This window comes from Mauremys reevesii, linkage group 2 (assembly GCF_016161935.1).
Source record: "Mauremys reevesii isolate NIE-2019 linkage group 2, ASM1616193v1, whole genome shotgun sequence".
Taxonomy (NCBI): domain Eukaryota; kingdom Metazoa; phylum Chordata; order Testudines; family Geoemydidae; genus Mauremys; species Mauremys reevesii.
Window position 1 is genome coordinate 136,349,670 of NC_052624.1, and position 19,148 is coordinate 136,368,817.

Below are 19,148 nucleotides of genomic sequence, written 5' to 3' on the forward strand. Positions count from 1 at the left end.
CCCTAGTGACCACCTGAGCTGGAACAAGGTCTGTAGACTAGAAAGGCGTCCAATCTGTGAAAGAAACTTATTGAAACATCTCTCAGGGTGAGATTTTATTTGTACTCAATTGTATTACTGTATTAGGTTTAGATTTGCGTGTTTTATTTTATTTTGGTTGGTAATTCACTTTGTTCTGTCTGTTACTATTTGAAACCACTTATATCCTACTTTCTGTATTTAATAAAAACACTTTTTACTTATTAATTAACTCAGAGTATGTATTAATACCTGGGTGGGAAAACAGCTGTGCATCTCTTTCTATCAGTGTTAAAGAGGGCGAACAATTTTTTAGTTTACCCTGTATAAGCTTTATAAAGGGTAAAACAGATTTATTTGGGTTTAGACCCCATTGGGATTTGGGCATCTGAGTGTTAAAGGCAAGAACACTTCTGTAAGCTGCTTTCAGGTAAGCCTACAGCTATTAGGGAATGTGATTCAGACCTGGGTCTGGGTTTGCAGCAGGCCAGCGAGTCTGGCTCAAACCAGGCAGGGCACTGAAGTCCTAAGGCAGGAAAGCAGGGGCAGAAGTAGTCTTGGCACATCAGGTGGCAGCTCCCAAGGGGGGTTCTGTGATCCAACCCATCGCAAGGTGGACAGAAAGGACTAAAGAACTATATACATGAAATGAAAAAGCAAAGAAAGAAGCTGGCAGCTTTTTAGGTTAGCATCATTTATTTGTATTTCTTTTCCCTGGCAGGCATCCCGTGGGTCTGTACATTTTGGGGAAGGGGAATCCAAAATATCATTGGTATGGAGAGTTGAATCTTACAGGGGAAGCATGGTCCAGTGGTTAGGGCATTAGCAAAGGACCTTGGAGATCTGGAATCACTGCTCTGCTACAGACTTCCTGTGAGACCTTGAGAAAGACTCTTAAGTGACAAAGTCACTTTTGAAATGGAACCTAAGTCACGTAGGCCTTGTCTGCACTAGAAGGGTTTTGCTGGTACATTTATAACAATTTAGCTATACAACAAAACCCTGTAGCATGGATGAAGTTATAATGGTATAAAAGTGTTTATATTGATTTGGCTTATGCTGGCTTGGGGAACCAGCATAAGGTATACCAGTGTAACTACTTTTATACTAATGTAAATGCAGCCACTCTAGAGGGTTTTGCCTGTATAGCCATGCTGGTAAAAATGATCACACTCTGAACAGACTTACATTTTACTGGAATAGTTAAATGTAGACCAGGCTTTAGTCTCTCTCTCTTTGTGCCTCAGTTCCACATATGTTCAATGGGATAATAGTACTTCCCTACTCAAAAGGGATGTTGTGATGCACCCAGATACTACAGTAATGGGGGCCACATAAGCACCTTAGAGAGACTCATTCTACTTTATAATAATTGTCGGAAATATAGCTATACAAACCTATGCTGCTGCAGGTGTGTGGTGTTATAGAAGGGAGCCTCAAAATAGCTGGTTGATGTTGGTTTGATTAGCAAGTGGCACTGCTGCCCTTCCTTTCCTCCCCAGTTGCAATAATTCTGACATACACCAGTTAGAAAAAATAATGCCCTGGATTTTTTTCTCTCTATTAATGTGACCAGAGGGAGGGGAAATGCCATTTAAAATGCCAGAGTTTATATGGCTGTGAGAGTGGGTGGAAAGCTAATTATATTCTAACAAGTAACTAGGTCCTGAATGCAGATTCCAAATTCCCCTCTAGTACAGTATGAGCCTCTCTCCAACCTATAGCTAAAAATTGACAAGCAGGTGCACTTTTTCTTGCATGTGTAGTGTACACCTCTAACTGGCTGATATAATGCTTGTGGTTAGACTATGAAAGATTCCTAAACATTAGTTGTGTCCTGAAAAGGAAAAATAATTTGGCTTGTGCCTTCTTTGCTTCTTTATGTTGGATAAAGAAGTGTGCAAGGTTTTTTCATTTTGTTTCATTTGTTTTGTATACAGGGGTGAGAGCAAAAGTGGGGAGGGGCTTAGAAAGGAAGTGTGTGTGTCTGTCTGTCTCTGTGTGTGTATGTAAGAGACAGAAATGATAGAATTTGAGGTCTTACCTACCCTGAAAACTCTAGAGAATTAATACATTGTTTATCGCTAGAGACTGACAGTTGAGCAGTTGAGAGGGAAAAGACTTTTAGTCAATATTTTTTTTAACATCTACTTAACTCCAGTGCCCAAGCAACAGTGTGGAAGAAAAATGGGCTTTGTTAAAATTTCAGCACCTTTTCTGTTAAGGTGTAAGCGCTCACAATACACATCTCCTAAGACTCTCAAGAGCACCTCCAGTAAAATAAAGGCTGACTGTATTTGGCATTCTTGATATTTCTAAGGTGATAAAAATATTATGATTATTACTGTACCTCCTAGGGACCCAAAGATAAAACTATTTGTTTTGGAAAAACCTCTCTGCTTTTAACCATCATAAAAAAAAATCCAGACCCAACTTCTTAAACTCATTTGCAGATTGTCTTTAAAAGAGCCTTGTGGGTCTGGATAGTTGAAAGGATTGGTAATGGACTATGGATCCTTTCCCCTCTAGCAGGGGTGCTGGAGCAATTTTTATAAAGGTGGTGCTGAGAGCCATTGAACCAAACTATAAATCCTGTAAATGGTTGAAACCACTTCAAGCCCGGAGGTGCTGCAGCACCCCCAGCACTCCTAGTTTCAGCACCTTTGCCCTCTAGCCTTCTTTTAAAATTTGATTTCGGCATACAGTGACTGAGTGTTAAATACAATTAGTTGGCTGTGTAATGGCCTGAGGAAAATGAATTGGCAGTCTCAGTCCAGTTCCTGGACAGTAGCCTACATCACCAATGGCAGTGTCAGCAGAAAGGCCAAAGATCAAATGGACAGTGGATACTAAAATTCTCTTACCCTTAGAAGTAATTCCTTTAAATTAAGGCCTAGATTGACCTAACTATGCTGCTTAAAAAATTAGATTGACCTAACTATGCTGCTCATGGGTTTGAACAATTTTGAGCCATGAATGCTGTAGTTAGGTCGACCTAAACCCTGGTGTAGACACAGCTAAGTCATTGAAGAATTCATCTGTTGACCTAGCTACCATGTCTTGGAGAGGTAGATTAACTACAGCAACTGAAAAACCCTTTCCATCAATGTAGGAAACATCTACACTACCATGTTACCATGGTACACCTGCAGCACTGTAGCTGTGCTACTGTGACAGCTGTAGTGTAGACTTGGCCTAAGGTCAAGGTACTTGGCAGGGCAGTGCGGGGAAGCTTGTACTGCTGCCCCTGCTGTACTTGTTCTATGCTTAGATAGGGGATTTAACTTCCCAAGGCAGAAAAGTCCACTGCTGTCACAAGCATTAACGCCTCCCACCCCCGACCTGTAAATCCTATGTTGCCTCCTTCTTACAAACATGCTGCTTTTTACTCATATACAAAAAAAAAGAAACACACAAAGCTGCACAAACTAGCACAGGCAGAGGAAGAAAATGAAATCCATGTGTCAGTAGATTGTACTGGGCTAGTCAATATTCCAGCATGGTTTGCATTACAGTTTACTGAAGATTAGACCATCAAACCACACAAACACCAGGGCTGAATTGCTCGATGATGAATCCACTGTGACTATCCAGAATGACTTGGCATTTCTCAGCATTAACCATGTCTCACCTCTAGTGGCAGGGCATAGTTTTCACACACTGGAAACTTATACAGAGCATGTTGGAGCATTAAAGATTGTCCCCCACCCCTTACTACTGGAGGGCTCTATGCAAGGGATAGGCTCTAGTCGTGCTTCCCCAGGAGCAGACCAGGGACCAGACGGAGACTTGGAGTCACATTCTGATCCCTGGTTTCTCCCTTACTCCAAGGACAGCTAGCCCTATAGCTAGTGCAGATTATTTCCCCCATCTGTGCTAATTTGGCTGTACTGAAGGTAGAGACAAGACTCCTCCCAGTACTCACCCATGTCCACCTGCTCCCTAGCCAATTACACAGGATGGGGAGTAACAACCTGATGGAAACTCATGTCCCTGACTCACCATATGCTTCTATTGGTGATACAGGGAGCCCTTAGGCCCAGATCCCCAAAGGTATTTAGGTTGCTAAATTCCATTGATTTCAATAGAATTTAGCAGTCAAAATACCTTTGAGGATCTGGGCTTTTGTGACCCTTTACTTTTCTGTGTGGCCGTGTAGTCAGGGTCATGCTTTTGCCTATTATTTATTTAGTTCTGCTAGTGCCCACTGTGACGTTGCACTCCATATGCTCTATGGAAATATGCTTATGAATATGACATAACTGGAATATGCTTTATGCTAAATACCCCTTGTATGGTGTCATTAGAAAGCTTGTAATCTACTAAGTGTGTTCATCCTATTTATTTGCATGTATTATTTCTCTATCTGGAGTTAGGAGAATAAGATATAAACTTGTATCACTGATGCAAACATATTAAGTGGAGGCCATTAATACAATCAGTTGTAAATGGCCTTAGTTACTTGAAAGCCTTCCTATGTACGTGTGGGCCAGCCCATGGGGAATGGAGACTAGGGGTCTTACAGTGACATGTGACCATGTCACCTGATAATGAAATCCATCTTAAATCTGGTACTTTTCCATTTAGAAGGAGGGTGGGGACCCAGAGAGACAAAAGATTCCTGCGTTGTGTCAAAGCTATAAAAGGGGGTGGAGCAGGACAAAAGAGGCTGCCAGTCATAAGAAAACCCCTGTTTACCACCTAAGATGTCTGCTGGAACTAACAAGGACTGTACCAGGAGAAAGGATTGGGCCTAGACTAAGAAGGAGTCTAGTCTGTGAAAGAAGCTTATTGGAACTTTTCCGAGGGTGAGATATTACCCGTAATCAGTTTCTTAATGTATTAGGCTTAGACTTGCATGTTTTTGCTTTACTTTATTGGTGACTTACTTTGTTCTGTCTGTTATTACTTTAAACCACTTAAATCCTACTTTTTATACTTAATAAAATCACTTTTGTTTATTAATAAACCCAGAGTAAGTGATTAATACCTGGGGGAGCAAACAGCTTTGCATATCATTCTATCAGCGTTATAGAGAGCGGACAATTTAGGAATTACCCTGTATAAGCTTTATACGGAGTAAAATGGATTTATTTGAGGTTTGGATCCCATTGGGAACTGGGTTTCTGGGTGCTGGAGAGGTAACCTGCTGATATGTTTTTGGTTAAAGTCTGCAGCTTTGGGGGCGTGGCCCAGACCCTGGATCTGTGTTGCAGCAGGCTAGTGTGTCTGGCTCAACAAGGCAGGGTTCTGGAGTCCCAAGCTGCCAGGGAAAATGGGCTCAGAAGTAATTTCAGCACATCAGGTGACAGTCCCAAGGGGATCCCTGTGACCAAACCCATCACACCCACAATGAGCCAAGTGCTGTATACACATAAATGAATCCCCTGCCCCAAAGAGCTCACACTCTAGGAAGACAGCAGAGACAAAGGTGGAAAGTTGGGAAAGGGAACCAAAACAACAAAGTGGCCAGGTGGTGACTGGAGACATTTGTGTCTGTATTATTAATTGCAGACTCGGCCTCTCTGTAACCCAAGAACCTCTTAATGCCAACTGGCCAGGGAGCGTAGAGGAGTTAAAGAAATATCCTGAGTCTGGTGTGTTCATTCTAGTTCACCAAATAATGTCATGTTAGGTCTTAAACAAGTCTATGTCATGCTGGTTATTGATAGCAGTGTGAAATGTATGTACAGCCACTATTTAAAGAGTTATGTATATATACCAAAATATGTTCTTAGAATCTGTGTTTGGAGGTTGATCACCAGCAATGGTGAAAAACAGGTTTTCTATCAGACAAAGAGATGTTTATTCACCTGCTTGTTTGAATAAATTGAGTATTGTCTCATTCATAGTGGGTCTCCTATCACCAGTCTGAATTGAATGCAAATGAAGAATTGTGCGAACTTCAGAAAGAATCTTACAGGAAGAGAAAAACAGCAGGGGAGAGAAGGGAGAGAACCTTATCTTAAGGTGCACTCCAAAGGTTTCCTTGACTATATCTGGGGGAAGGGGGAGAAGAGAGGACACCTGGGCATTCCCTGCCTCGGAGGTAAATGGATAGCAGACTTGCTTCATGAAAGTATGATCTCAGCCAGGCTTGGTTGAAAATGCTGAGACCTTTGAGTGAGATAAGCTGCTTCAGCAGGAGAATAACTTGTTAGTTAAGTTTAGTCTCTAGAAAGCATGTTATGATTTTGTTGTATATGAAACCACTTGTTTCTAATATTCTCACTCACTATGACTTGAATGTCTGTTCTTTGATAATAGATAAACTTCTTGTTTTCAATATAAATATATCTAAGTGTTGTGTGTTCAGCAGGGCTGAATTGTGAGGTATAACTAGTAAGCTGCAGTGTACTGTTCCTTCAGGAGCAGCAGGCCTGGTAGTTCTGTGAGTGTTCTGCGGATGCGGGGGGGGGGGCAGGAGGGGGGACACCACAGGGAATGCTCAGAGGACTCAGGGGTTGGTGTGGTGCCTATCACTACATGTACAGAGAAAGTGAGGCCTGCAGAGGCCTAGAAGGTAGTGCTTGTGTTGCCAGAGGCTGGTGGTTTCAGGGAGCTGATCCACAGCAGACACAAACAAGGCTGCTTCAGGCTAAGGGTGAGTGGGAGTGAAGTACCTCACAACCCTGGGTACCGTCACACTCTCCCAGTATAATGCTGAAACACAATATAAACACATATATATTACCAGTTTTGGGGATAAGAGCTTTGCTAACCTAAAAGGGAATGAAGGAGAAAAATGATAAGGGAGAGAAGGGTAGACAATAGGAAGGAAGAGTGAGGGTGAAGGCAAAGGCCAAAGGAATCTTTTAAGCTTTTATTTATTAAACACTTTACGTTTCAGCAGATGTAGAGCCATTCTGGGTTATGTAGTTCTTCCCCTTTCTTTCATTTTAATTTGGAAAGTTTAATTAAAAATATTAGTATTGTGTAATAGCTGTTTGAGGGTACTTCCTGTTAACTCAGGAATAACCATATACTGGGCTAACAAATTCCATTGCTTTGCTTTTAACTTTCAAATTGTTAATATAAACAGCTCAGCTTTAGGTGTTGGAGTTCATTCTGTGCAGAATACCGTTATTATCTAATATAGACCAAGCACCTTTGAATTATAACTGTATTAACCTCTTTTTACAGCTGGCTAAAGCAAGGCACAGACAATGACTTAGTTGAGATTGTAGAACAAGTAGGGCTGGTTGAAAATTTGGATAGTATTGTCACAAACTGTCATGATGGTGACACTTTATCATCCAAGTCTGAAACTTGGGAAAATGTTCACCTGCTCTAACAGTGAGTCAGCATACAGAACAGGAGAACACTAGACCCCTGAGCCTAAGATCTTGCTGTCCCCAGCTGATGCCAGCTCCTCTGTGTGTAGCTCTCTGAAGCAGCAGAGAAGGGCTCACAATTAGCAATTTTAATACAGGCGTTGGGTGAACAGTCCAGTGACACTGAAACCTCGTCTCTACAGAATGTTGTTATTCACACTCTCTGTTCAAACAGAATGCTCCTTGGATGGGCTTTGCATCAGGCCTGAAAGACAATGAGAAACCTTCTAGCGACTTCAGTGGATTTTGGATTAGGACCTAATTTCTTAGTCCTGTATACATAGTTTCATTGCCAGCATCTCTCCCTTAAACCAAATAAATGGAAACCTTTGCTGCCATTTTTCAAAATCAAGCTTGGATGGTCTTGGCAATCAATTGACCTTGCCTGAGGGACCTAGTGGTGTTGGCAGCTTGTGCCCGCCATGAAGACTGTTACCTGTCTCTCCCTGTAAGTCCATCCGTGTCACTGGGCAAGCAAACATCTGCCTTTGCAATGCACAGGCATGCAGGTCAGCAAGTTCTAATTGCTCAAGCAGTAGATACTTAGTGGTCTCTTCACTGTAGCTGAGTGCATCATCCGTTTCTCTATCTCCACAGACACCACTGGCTTCTCTCTCATTTCCTTTCTGAAGTTTTGCAGTATAGCTACAGGATAGTCATTTCTAGTGTGTATATAATACAAACATCTAATACTGAAAACAGCGTTGATCCTGCCATATGTTTTAGGCCTTCCCCATATGTTCATTCATTTGTGGCATCCACACAAGTCACCTAATATAGGCAAAAGGTATAGCAATTAGATCCTCACTCAGTCAGAGATAGACAGCTGGTAGTACACATCTTCAAGATTCTTTAAAGCTCAAGTTCTTTCTCCCTCCATGGTCACTAAACTTAGCACATAAACAGAGATGAAAATAAACATCTCGAGCAAAATGGGGTAACATTCCAAAGCATGGCTCAGGAGACAGCATGTCTCCCTATAACATAGACAAGAGTCCTGTGGCTAAATCCTTGGTGCACCACTGTGGGAATGTATCCTACTTAATGGGAGATAGCAAATTAACTTGTATGCAACCACACCTTAATGACCAATGTCCCCGTTGAAACTCAAGTCTCCCAGTTTGAAGGTCAGTAGAAGACAGCTATCTTCAGTGACCATTGTGCTATATACTCTTCAGAATCTTCTGCCAACATGTTCATTTAACAGAAGAGTCTCATAACTGTTGACTGTTAATTTGCCAAACGAGAATTCCATTACCACATGGGAGCAATCTATATTACAGAATAATGTAATATTCCTAATGGGGAATTTTAGGGCAGTTTTAATGGTGCAAAATGACCATTCCGAGAACTGAGGTTCAGGGCTGTAGGGCTTGGTTCTTCAGCACCTTGTACCTTATTTAATCACTCACATCTGTGCAAAATGCAGTCAAATCAGAATTCTGTACTCACTTCAGTGGTAGTATTTTACATTAGTTTTACACTCAGTTTGCACAAGTGGAAATGATCATACCAGGTGCAAACGGAGAGAATCATACTCCTGGAGGGGTCTTATTCCCAAATCCTTTCTGATTGCAAAGCACCTCTGGGGTGAAATCATGGCCCTATTGAGGTCAATGGGAGTTTTGCTTGTGGTGTCAATGGGGCCAGGTTTTCACCCTAGATATCTAAAGGCAGACACTGAAAAATGGAGGCACCCAAATTAGAAGTCACTTTTTTAAAAACTGATCTCAGTATCATGTAAATTATACTTGGTAGATTTTATTATTAATACAGAACAGAACAGTCATGCCATCCACAAGGCAGCTATACAGGAAGGTCTTGATCCATCTGTCTTTGAAGTCAGTGGATCAAGTCATTGGATCAAGCTCTATGTGCAAAATCTACATTAAGAAAACAACATCAGTGTTAACAGGATTTTGGACTATGGTTAAAATCTCATTAATATTACTGGCATTTGTATTACAGTGAGGGTACAGGTGTTCTAGCTGTGGGGGCTTTACTTTCTAGATAGGCAGGATGGTCCAAGTGGTTAAGGCCCTTGCCTAAGACTTTAATGAACAAGGGTTCAAGTCCCTTCTCTATCACAGGCTTCCTGTGTGACTTTGGACAAGTCATTTAGGCTCATATCTTCAAAGGTATTTACTCTCCTAACTTTGACTGAAATAAATTGAATTTAGGATCCTAAATATCTTTGAGCCTCTAGGCCCGAGTCTGCCTGCCTCAGTTCCCCAAGTGTAAAAGGGGATAATAGAACTTCCCTACCTTACAGAAGTGGTATGAGGATAAATACATTAGAGATTGTGAGGTGCTCAGATGATGGGGGCCATATAAATACTTAAAGTAGATAGTAGATTTCATCCAATAAATCAATATGGAGCTGTGGCATTGAAATTCTTGGGACTGTTTCCATTGACGTTAGTGGACACAGGATCAGGTCATGTATAATGTGGGGTTAGGATAAGGATTATGATCAATATCAGGATCTGATAATTCTTGAACTCTTAGCTGGAAGGAACTTTGTTGCCAAAGTGCCAAAGGCTGAAGCCTGTAATTCAGTTCTTCCTCAGGCAAAGGGTCCAATAAAGAAAAACTAAGTGAAAATGGAACTAGGGCGTCAGGAACTAGCCTCAATATTGGCAATGGAGAAGCTGCCACCACAAGAGCCAATTAACTGACAGGTGTTCAAAATGTGTGGACATATAGTTGTCTTTTTTCCAAATATGCAAAAGGAAGTTCCCTTCCTGTTCAGAAATGAAGAAAAATGTGGTCTTCTTTAAATGTGCTAAATAAATATAATGCAACTTTTATGAATTTTGCAAGTCCAAAAGGATTTGGTTAGTCATTTTTTCCCTGTTGCTGTTTGTTTTACCGTGTACTATGGACTAAATAACTACATAGAAGCATAATATATTCAGACATACCACAACATTTTGGGATCTAGATGTCAGCCACCACAATATTCAAGGGTGTTTGGATCCAATTATTTTGTTCATACCACTGTGGAGCTAGGGACTCACTCCATTATTTGGATCAGAATTTGGCTTTGTATTCAGCACTGTTCCGATATGGCGGTTTGGTTCAGGTCCATCATCCGATTAGGTGTTATGGATTGTTTCTGCATGCGACGAATCAGTAATTTTTGTATACCTGAACATAACCCAACCTATGCAGTTTTAGGATTTTTATTTACCCTCCCCACTACTCCTCAATAAGCTATTGAAAATAAAAACAAAACCAGACCCAAAATATATTGACCCTTAAAAAATGTGTAATCATATGTACATGCCTAGGGCATGAAAAATCTAGTCCCCTGAACACAGATTGCACTTTCAAATATAACAACATTGCTAGTAAACTGTAATAATTACCCTATAATAAACTCTGGAAAACAGAGACCCTATTCATAATTAATTTCATTTCAGGGGAGCTTATTTTTTTTAGCAATTTTTGAGTTTTATGTAGAGGTCCATGTAGCGAAGTGAAACTCACCGGTGCGGCGCCTCTTGCTGGTGTCTTGGGAACTAGCTCTCCAGCACTTGGAGCACCTCCCAGTGGCCGCTGTCTCGCCTGCTGCTGGCCCCCATGTCCTTCCCAGACCCCGGTGCCCTTTACCTCGGGGTTCTGTCCCAGCAGTACCCCACCATGCTCTGGGTCTTCCCTCCCAGGGGAACTCCCAACCCTCTCACCCACCTTGCTTCAGTGGCTACTGCCAGTCATTATCTAGCCCCCTGCTCACTGGGGCAAACTACACTCTGTCATGGCCACTCATCATTGGCAAGGAGGTTTGGACCAGCTGCCTCTGCCTAACCCCAGACTGCACCTCTGTAGCCCCAGTACCTTCTTTAGGTCTTGCACAAGGCCTGCAGCCTGGGGGGTTGCCAGGATGGAGTTCCCCAGCTTCTCTTGCCTTTCCCCAGCACTGCTGTATCTCTGGTACCCTGCCCCCAGGCAGCTAGGTCCTTCTCTCTCCACTGGTAGAGAGAGACTCTCCCAGTGCCTCGCTCACAGCCCTTTTATAGGGCCAGCTGTCTCCTAATTGGGTGTGGCCCCAGCTGTGGCTGCCTTCCCAATCAGCCTTTTTTTATTGGCTCTCAGCCCCAGCCCTCTCCAAGGGCTGGCTTTTAACCTTTCTGAGACGGAGCAGGGTGACAGCCCTGCTACACCCCGCCCCCCAAGATCACCACCCCTGGGGGTAGGGAGGTCTCCTAGCCTAGACCAGTTGCCCATGCTTCTCCAGAGCCACTCATTTCTTTTCTGACTCCTCCAGCTGCGTACGCAAGCGGGTCTCCTCCTCTAGGACGGCCACATACTCTTTAGCAAGGTCCATGGTGCTTGCTTCGGCCTCATGGCGGGCCTGCTCTGCAGCCTCCAGCTGCGCATGGAGGCCAGAGTCCCCTGTTCCCTCCTCCTTCAGGGTCTGTGTTCCTACTGCGACCTGCTCCACAATAGCCTGGGTCCCGGCCTCTTGCTGGGCCCACTCTGTCCCAATCTCTTTGTCTGCCATCCCCTGTGGGTGGCTCTCGGGCAGATCTACCTGTCTGGTCCTGGAGCTCTTTGGGTCCTCAGGCCCCTCCACCTAAGTTCGCCCTCTTCCAAGGGGGCAGTTCCTCTTTATGTGGCCCCATTCGTGGCAGCCAAAGCAGGCTCCCCATCCCTTTGCTGCCCTGGTCCCAGGTTTCTTCCATTAGTCCTTCTCTGGGACAGCCCTCCCTGCACTGCCCTGGGGCGTGCTCCTTGAGGCAGGGCACTCTCTCCGCTCACAGGCCCAACACCTTCTTCGCCTCCTGACATCTCTTGCCAGGTGGCCTCTCATAGGAGCTTGTCCCTTCTCCCTTTCTGGGTGAGGCTTCCTGCCCTCATCCCAGTAGGGACAATCCACCCTTACCTGTCCCTGCCTCCCACAGGCCTAACAAGCCCTAAACTCTGCCCCAGGCCTTCTGGCCCTGGTGCTCAGCTTCTCACACCATTCTCCACAGTTCCTCCAAAACTCCTGTCTGAGGAGTTTTACCAGGTCCCACTGTTCCCTTGCCAGGTGCCCCAACTGTTCCTGTAGGGCCCACTGTGCCTCACAATGCCTCTGCTGAGTCTCCCTGAGCTGTTGCACAAGTCTCTCAAACCTCTCAGGCTGTCGAACTGCCCCTTTCCTCAGGAGACCAGACCCTGGAGCCCAGCCTGGAATGGCGCAGGAACTCTCTCTGCGAAGAACACCTCCGTATATCTGGGATCCATCATCCCCTTTCTCCTCTGCCCAGGGGTCCAAAATACCCTTCAAGACCTCCCATTCGAAGGGTCTGGCCTCTTCTTGGACCAAACGGCTGCCAAGCTGCATAGCCTTAAAAACTCCCGGGCAACCCTTAAGTCATTGGGGATGCGCACCCTGGCGACGCAGAGGAAATCCTTCAAGCCCCAGCCGCCGTAACAAAGGCAATACCAACCTCGCCCTAGACAGGAGCCATACCGTAGGAGAGGCAGAGACAATAGGCATAGGCAGAACAACACGCCTAGTCAAGGCCAGGGCCGGGGCCAGCCGCAACCCAGCAACAAACAAGAGTTTTGAAGGTGCGCTCGAGGACAGCGCACCGAACCAGTTACCAGATCCTTCCCTATGATTCCTGAACCGCTTGTCCCGCTTCTGCTGTGCGTGGTCCCATATAACATCAGACCGTTGGGTTCTACACACGGTGAAAGTGGGATACATGCTTCAGTTCTCCTCCTCCCCTTCCCTCTTCAGAGACCCCTCTCACGAGCAACTCCTGATGCAGGAGGTACAGGCGCTCCTCGAGGCGGGGGCTGTGGAAGAGGTCCCTCGGGACCTAAGGGGAAAGGGGTTTTACACCTGTTATTTCCTTATCCCCAAAGCAAAGGGGGGTCTCAACAAATTCTTAGTCAAGGTCCACTTCTGCATGGTCTTCCTTGGCTCTGTTATCCTGTCCCTGGATCCGGGGGACTGGTATGCTGCCCTCGACATGAAAGATGCATACTTCCATGTCGCTATTCATCCCACTCATTGGCAGTTCCTGCGGTTCACCATAAACCAGCACCATTACCAGTTTGCGGTCCTACCTTTCGGCCTGGCGATGGCCCCACCTGTGTTCACGAAATGCATGTCAGTAGTGGCAGCCTTTCTTCGCAAAAGAAAAATGCGGGTGTATCCGTACTTAGACGACTGGCTACTCGCGGGTCGGTCCAAGGAGGAGGTCTGCTCCCACGTGACGATGGCACTGGGCGTATTCCACAGGATAGGTCTCCTAGTCAATGTGCCCAAGTCCTCCCTGATACCCGCACAGAGGCTGGAGATCATTGGGGCAGTCCTGGACTCAGTACAGGCGCAAGCAAGCCTCCCGGAATCCAGGTTCCTGGCCATCCAGCGTGCCATAGACTCAATGCTGAGGTTCCCCACAACCACGGCCAGATGCTGCCTGAAGCTTTTAGGAAATATGGCGGCGTGCACTCATGTGGTCAAACACGCTCGTCTGCATCTTGGACCGTCTCAGGACTTTGCAATTGTGGCTAGCTCAGTTGTATCGCCCCGGCAGAGACCCCTTGGACCTTGTAGTGACAATCCCTGCCCAGGAATTGGACTCCCTGCGCTGGTGGCTCAATCAACAGGTAGTTTGCAAAGGGATCCCCTTCACCGCACTGCAGCCCACTCTGACACTGGTAACAGATGCATCAGACCTTGGCTGGGGAGCACACTTGGGGGACCTACAGATGCAGGGCTTGTGGTCCAGGGACAAAATGTTGCTCCACGTCAATGTAAAGGAGCTCAGGGTGGTTTGCCTAGCCTGCCAGACCTTTCACACTACTTTAGAAGGGCACAGCATGACAGTTCTGACAGACAACATCACCGCCATGTTTTATATAAACAAGCAGGGCAGAACCCGTTCCTCTCCCCTCTGCTGAGAGGCCCTTCTCCTATGGGTCTTTTGTATAGCCCGCTCAGCGCACCTTATAGTGTCATACCTTCCGGGGGAGCGAAATGAGCTGGCGGACCACCTCAGCAGGTTGTGCCAAATGCACGAATGGACGATGAGATCGGATGTCCTGCATTCGATCTTCCAGAAGTGGGGATTTCCCCAAATGGACCTCTTTGCGACCAAAGACAACAGTCAATGCCCGCAGTTTTGTTCTTTCCAAAACCACAGTCTCGATCGCAGATGCCTTCGCGATCCCTTGGAGCGTGAGTCTGAAGTATGCCTTTCCACCGCTCCCGCTCATCCACAGAGTCCTCCTCAAGGTTCACAGGGACAAAGCGGCGATGATTCTCATCGCACTGGCTTGGCCCCGCCAACATTGGTTTACGACTTTGCTGAAACTGTCAGTGGCCGCCCTGATTGCCCTGCCCCTGCACCGAGATCTCATCATGCCGGACCGCAGGCGCCTGCTCCACCCAAACCTGCTATCGCTACATCTAATGGTGTGGAAACTCTGTGGTTGAATGCTGTGGAGAGTCAGTGCTCCCTTCAGGTGCGACAAATTCTCCTCGGTAGTAGGAAGCCTTCCACTAGGGCGACATACCTTGCTAAGTGGAAGAGGTTCTCCTGCTGGTGTGAACCAAAGCACATACAGCCTTTACAGGCCTCTGCTCCAGTCATACTCGCCACCCCCTCAATTAGAGTGCATCCGGCTGCAATTTCAGCGTTCCATCTGGGGGAGTCTGGGCATTTGGTGTTTTCCAATCCCATGGTAGCCCGGTTCCTCAAGGGAGGAACTGGAGAGGGTGTTTCCTTACTCTTGCCCACTGGTCCCTCCCTGGAACCTTAACCTGGTCCTGACCAAACCCATGGGACCCCCTTTCGAGCCCCTAGCCTCTTGATCTTTCACTCCCCTCTCCTGGAAGGTGACATTTTTGGTGGCCATTACGTCCGCAAGGAGGGTGTCAGAACTGAGGGCCCTCACTTTGGAGCCCCATTATACAGTTTTTTATAAGGACAAGGTGCAACTTAGGCCACTCCCTAAATTCCTCCCTAAAATAATTTTGCAGGACAGGACCTGGTCGTCGGTGCACACAGTCACAGCCCACTATGCGGTCCATCAACAGGCCAGAGAGGACGCGGCGGTCGGCAGGGCTGTGCTTCAATCAATTGTTCCATGACGCCTACTATGGTAAGCCTGTGAGTCACCTAATGTATAATGGACGCAAACCATCACTTGAAGAAGAAAAAACTGTTACCTACCTTTTCGTAACTGTTGTTCTTCGAGATGTGTTGTTCACATCCATTACACTTCCCACCCTCCTTCCCCTCTGTCGGAGTCACCGACATGAAGGAACTGAGGGAGGGTCGGGTCAGCAGGGGTATATATGCACCAGCGTGAGGCGCCGCTCTGGCGGGGGCTCCCCTGCCAGCCCGACGGGAGCCACTAAGGGAAAAAGTTTCCAATGTCTGTGCATGCGGTGCGCGCACACTTAAGGTGTAATGGACGTGAACAACACATGCCGAAGAACAACAGTTACAAAAAGGCAGGTAACCATTTTTACCACTGGTGGGGAAAGGCACCGGGTTATCAACCTGCACCAGCCCCTGCTCAGCTGGGGCCACCTCCTACCTGCATCTTGTGTGTGGGCAGGCAGCAGGCTTCATGTCAGGCTGCATCTCCTGTCCCAGCCCTGGAGCAGAGGGAGCCCAGCTGGAGGGAGGGGAAAAGGAGGTGGAGAGGATCCAGTGAGGAGGAAGGAGGGGGAGAGGAGCAAGTGATGGGGAAAGGGGGAGGAGTGAGTGAGGGCAGGGCCTAAAGGGAATAGGTGGAACAGGGGGTGGGGCCTGGGGGAAGAGGTGGAGCAGGGGAGGTCCAGTTTTCAGAAAGTAAAGTTGGCAACCCTAGCTATGGACCTGAATCTAGAGAGGTCACATCACTGAACATGGCAGCCGCCTGAATGGCACAAAGCCAATCTCTCTGGCAGAGCAGTCCACGGGAGCACAGAAGGGGGGGGTGGGGAAGAAAGGGGATGAGCCTGTCCACACTATGCAGTAGTAACCACAGGGTGTCCACTATGGCAGACTGGAGCTGAGGATTGCCTTCTTCAGTGCCAAGTGCATGTGTTTCCTAAGTGGCTCACACATTCAGGTTGTGTGCTTTTTTTCAGAATTTGGGATTTAGCCATATTGGAACAAGGATACTTGTATACGTAAACATTCTGCTTCCAGGAATGAAGCAGGCAAATAGGGCCAGTCCCTGCAGACTTTTCTGATGTTATATTAATAAAAATCACATTCTTCTTCCTCCGACCTGTCAATCAATCATCAAGTATTTGTGCAATAAAGTGGAGAGATTTATGATGGAATTACTTAGATGTCAGATACTGCTCATGGGTGTGATATAAGAACCTAAATAGAATGGAATTTTGTGTATATATATATTGGAATAGTGCCCAAAATGTGCTCAGCACTTACAAACATATAGAAAGGCAAAGGCCCATATCTTCAAAGGTATTGAAGCTCCTAACTTCCATTGAAGCTAGGAGCCCAAATACCCTTGAGGATCTGGGCCAAAGAACTTTTCATAGGAATTTCCAGGCAACACTCTTATAAGATCACATTGTGCTATGAGCTGTGTTGTTGTTATGCTAAGGCTGAGCCCCAGTGCTTTAGAAACAAGCCCCAGTAATGACTAAAAAATACAAAAGGTTTCAAATACAAAACTTGCAAAAATACCTCCCCCATACTTTAAGCTTTGTGGGCCCCCTCTCATCAGCGCCCTGAACGTGGGGTAGTTAGATATACCTGTGCAAAGTAGGTGTGCATGCAACCGGATTAGAATAGGGTTTTACTCCCAGTCTGCACTGATTTTGCACTGGTGTAAATGACTGCATGAAGTGCAGGTCAACAGTGAATTGGACTTTTAATGCATTTTAAAATCCTCTTCATAAAATAGAGTGGCAGACTACTAGCCGTGGTGCATTGACCTTTGAAATCCCAACAGCAGTGCAGTGTTGATCATCATATGGAAAAGGACAAATGGTCATCATTACTTAGGGAAATCTCAGCATGAGTGAAAATGGTACAAGAATTGACTGTCTTTCCTTCCCTGAAGCAAGAAGTAAAGGCGTCTGCCTGAAGCATGTGATGAACTGAAAGCACCCCCTTGTGGCCAATTAGTGGAAATACCTTTGCAAGTTGCTCAGAATGAAGGATCTTCCAGATTCCAGGCCACTGAGGCAGATGGTGCCATCAGAGTTGACTAATGCACAGTTTTGGCTTGCAATGGTGATGGGCCACTTCTTTTTTAGTTTTTATTTCTGATCACCCATAATCTAAATGGAAGGGAAGAAAGATTTTTTTTTCTCTTGCCATGCTACCCTCTTTCCAACATCTGGAGGAGGGGCAACTGGACATTTGTTCATCTCCTTGTTCTTGCTGACCTCTGCCAAGCATTTCTGCCCTTTCCCCAGAGGGTGAAACTGAGGAGGAAAAGGGAAGAAACCTTCACTGTTTGCAAGCTCCTGCCACTGATTGCCAGTACTGATCAAAGACATGAGGAAACATTCACTGGAGAGGAGAGAAGGAAAAACATGACTGGAGAGGCAGGAAATAGGCAGACTGGGATGTGGAGGAGACCTCAGGGGACTTCAGTGGGGATGAAGATGGGCAATAAGGGGTCTCCTGAGAAACTGGCATGGGCTACAATTCGAGGGAGGTGAGAGCAGAGGAAGGGCTCTGCCCAGAAGAGTTTACAGCCTGAGTATAATATCAGAAACATAAAGTGGCTACAGTGAGAAGGGGGAGCAGAAGGTAACAAGGAGTTGGGTTTGTTCTCCAAAGGAGGAGCTGAAGATATAAAGGGGATGATGAATCCTGGAGGGAAGAGTTGAGGGGTTTGGGGTAAGTATGGAACTGCTGGACTGGGGTAGTGACCATGGTGTATAGGTTGGGGGAATGGGAGTGGGAAAGGACTGGCAAGGAGGCTTGGGGGATTCCATTGTGGCTGGGCTGGTGGGGGTTGGCTGGGGAGGACAGCTGCAAATTGGGTAGGATGTTTTGCAGAGGAAGGGGTCTTAGGCAGCAGGGCAAATAGTGGAATTATGGGAAAGGATTTAGGAGAGGCCAGTGAGCTGCTGTGCAAGAGATGGGCAGCAGAGGCAGAGCTCTCTTTTCCATTACAGGGCCTGCTGTCCCCCCTCACCCAGACATCTGTACCTCATAGCACCGCTGTTCATCTGATTCAGGTAAGCTTGCTCATCAGTGGTTCCTCAGCATGCAAGCTCCAGGAGGTGTATGCTGCTGACTGAGGCTGGAATCACTCCCACTTATGATTAGGCAACAGCTGTATTTTTTTGGCATCTCCTTAAAGCTCCCATGGGGCAGTAAGCTGCCACCAGTGGCTTTTCAATGTAACTGAAGGCAAACCATGTAGCCTAAGGCTTCCTAATACTTCTCCTGCTGACCCCTGCCTGTCCCTGCACACTTCCATTACTCACAAGTAGAGTGTATGTGTAAACTTTGTGGAATCTTTGCAGATTAGGCTGTAGCAAAGAAAGTGTGTGGGGGCTATGAGCAAAGAAATTCCTGCTGCCCCAGCCCATGCCCAGCTGTGCTGATTATCAGAGGGTAGACTGTAGCAGGGTTACTGAGGGAAGAGTAGCACACCAAGTGTGGGTTTGTGTTTGGTTTGGCCAGGTGTCCTCAATTTGAATATCGTCCTATAAAGAAGATGGAGTGCTAATTGGTAAAGCACCTGCCTGGCATGCTTTCAGTTGTGCCCTCTAGCTAATTAGCTGAAAAAAGTCACTCTCCCAGGTGTGCTAAAGGAAAACAAGTAAAAAATATCCTGCAAAACCAGTAAAGAGGCAATTTT

At 46.1% G+C, this 19,148-nt stretch overlaps 1 long non-coding RNA gene across 2 annotated transcripts; it reads right to left on the reverse strand.

The window, feature by feature from the left end:
* Positions 1–6,867: 6,867 nt before the first annotated feature.
* Positions 6,868–18,619, reverse strand: LOC120398968. Of its 2 annotated transcripts, XR_005594850.1 has the most exons (5): positions 18,491–18,619; positions 17,462–17,607; positions 10,277–10,470; positions 8,124–8,242; positions 6,868–7,557 (listed from the first exon to the last, which is right to left on the reverse strand). It is a non-coding gene; the product is annotated as an uncharacterized LOC120398968 (long non-coding RNA). The 2 variants fall into 2 exon arrangements; XR_005594849.1 differs by lacking the exon at positions 10,277–10,470.
* Positions 18,620–19,148: the final 529 nt, after the last annotated feature.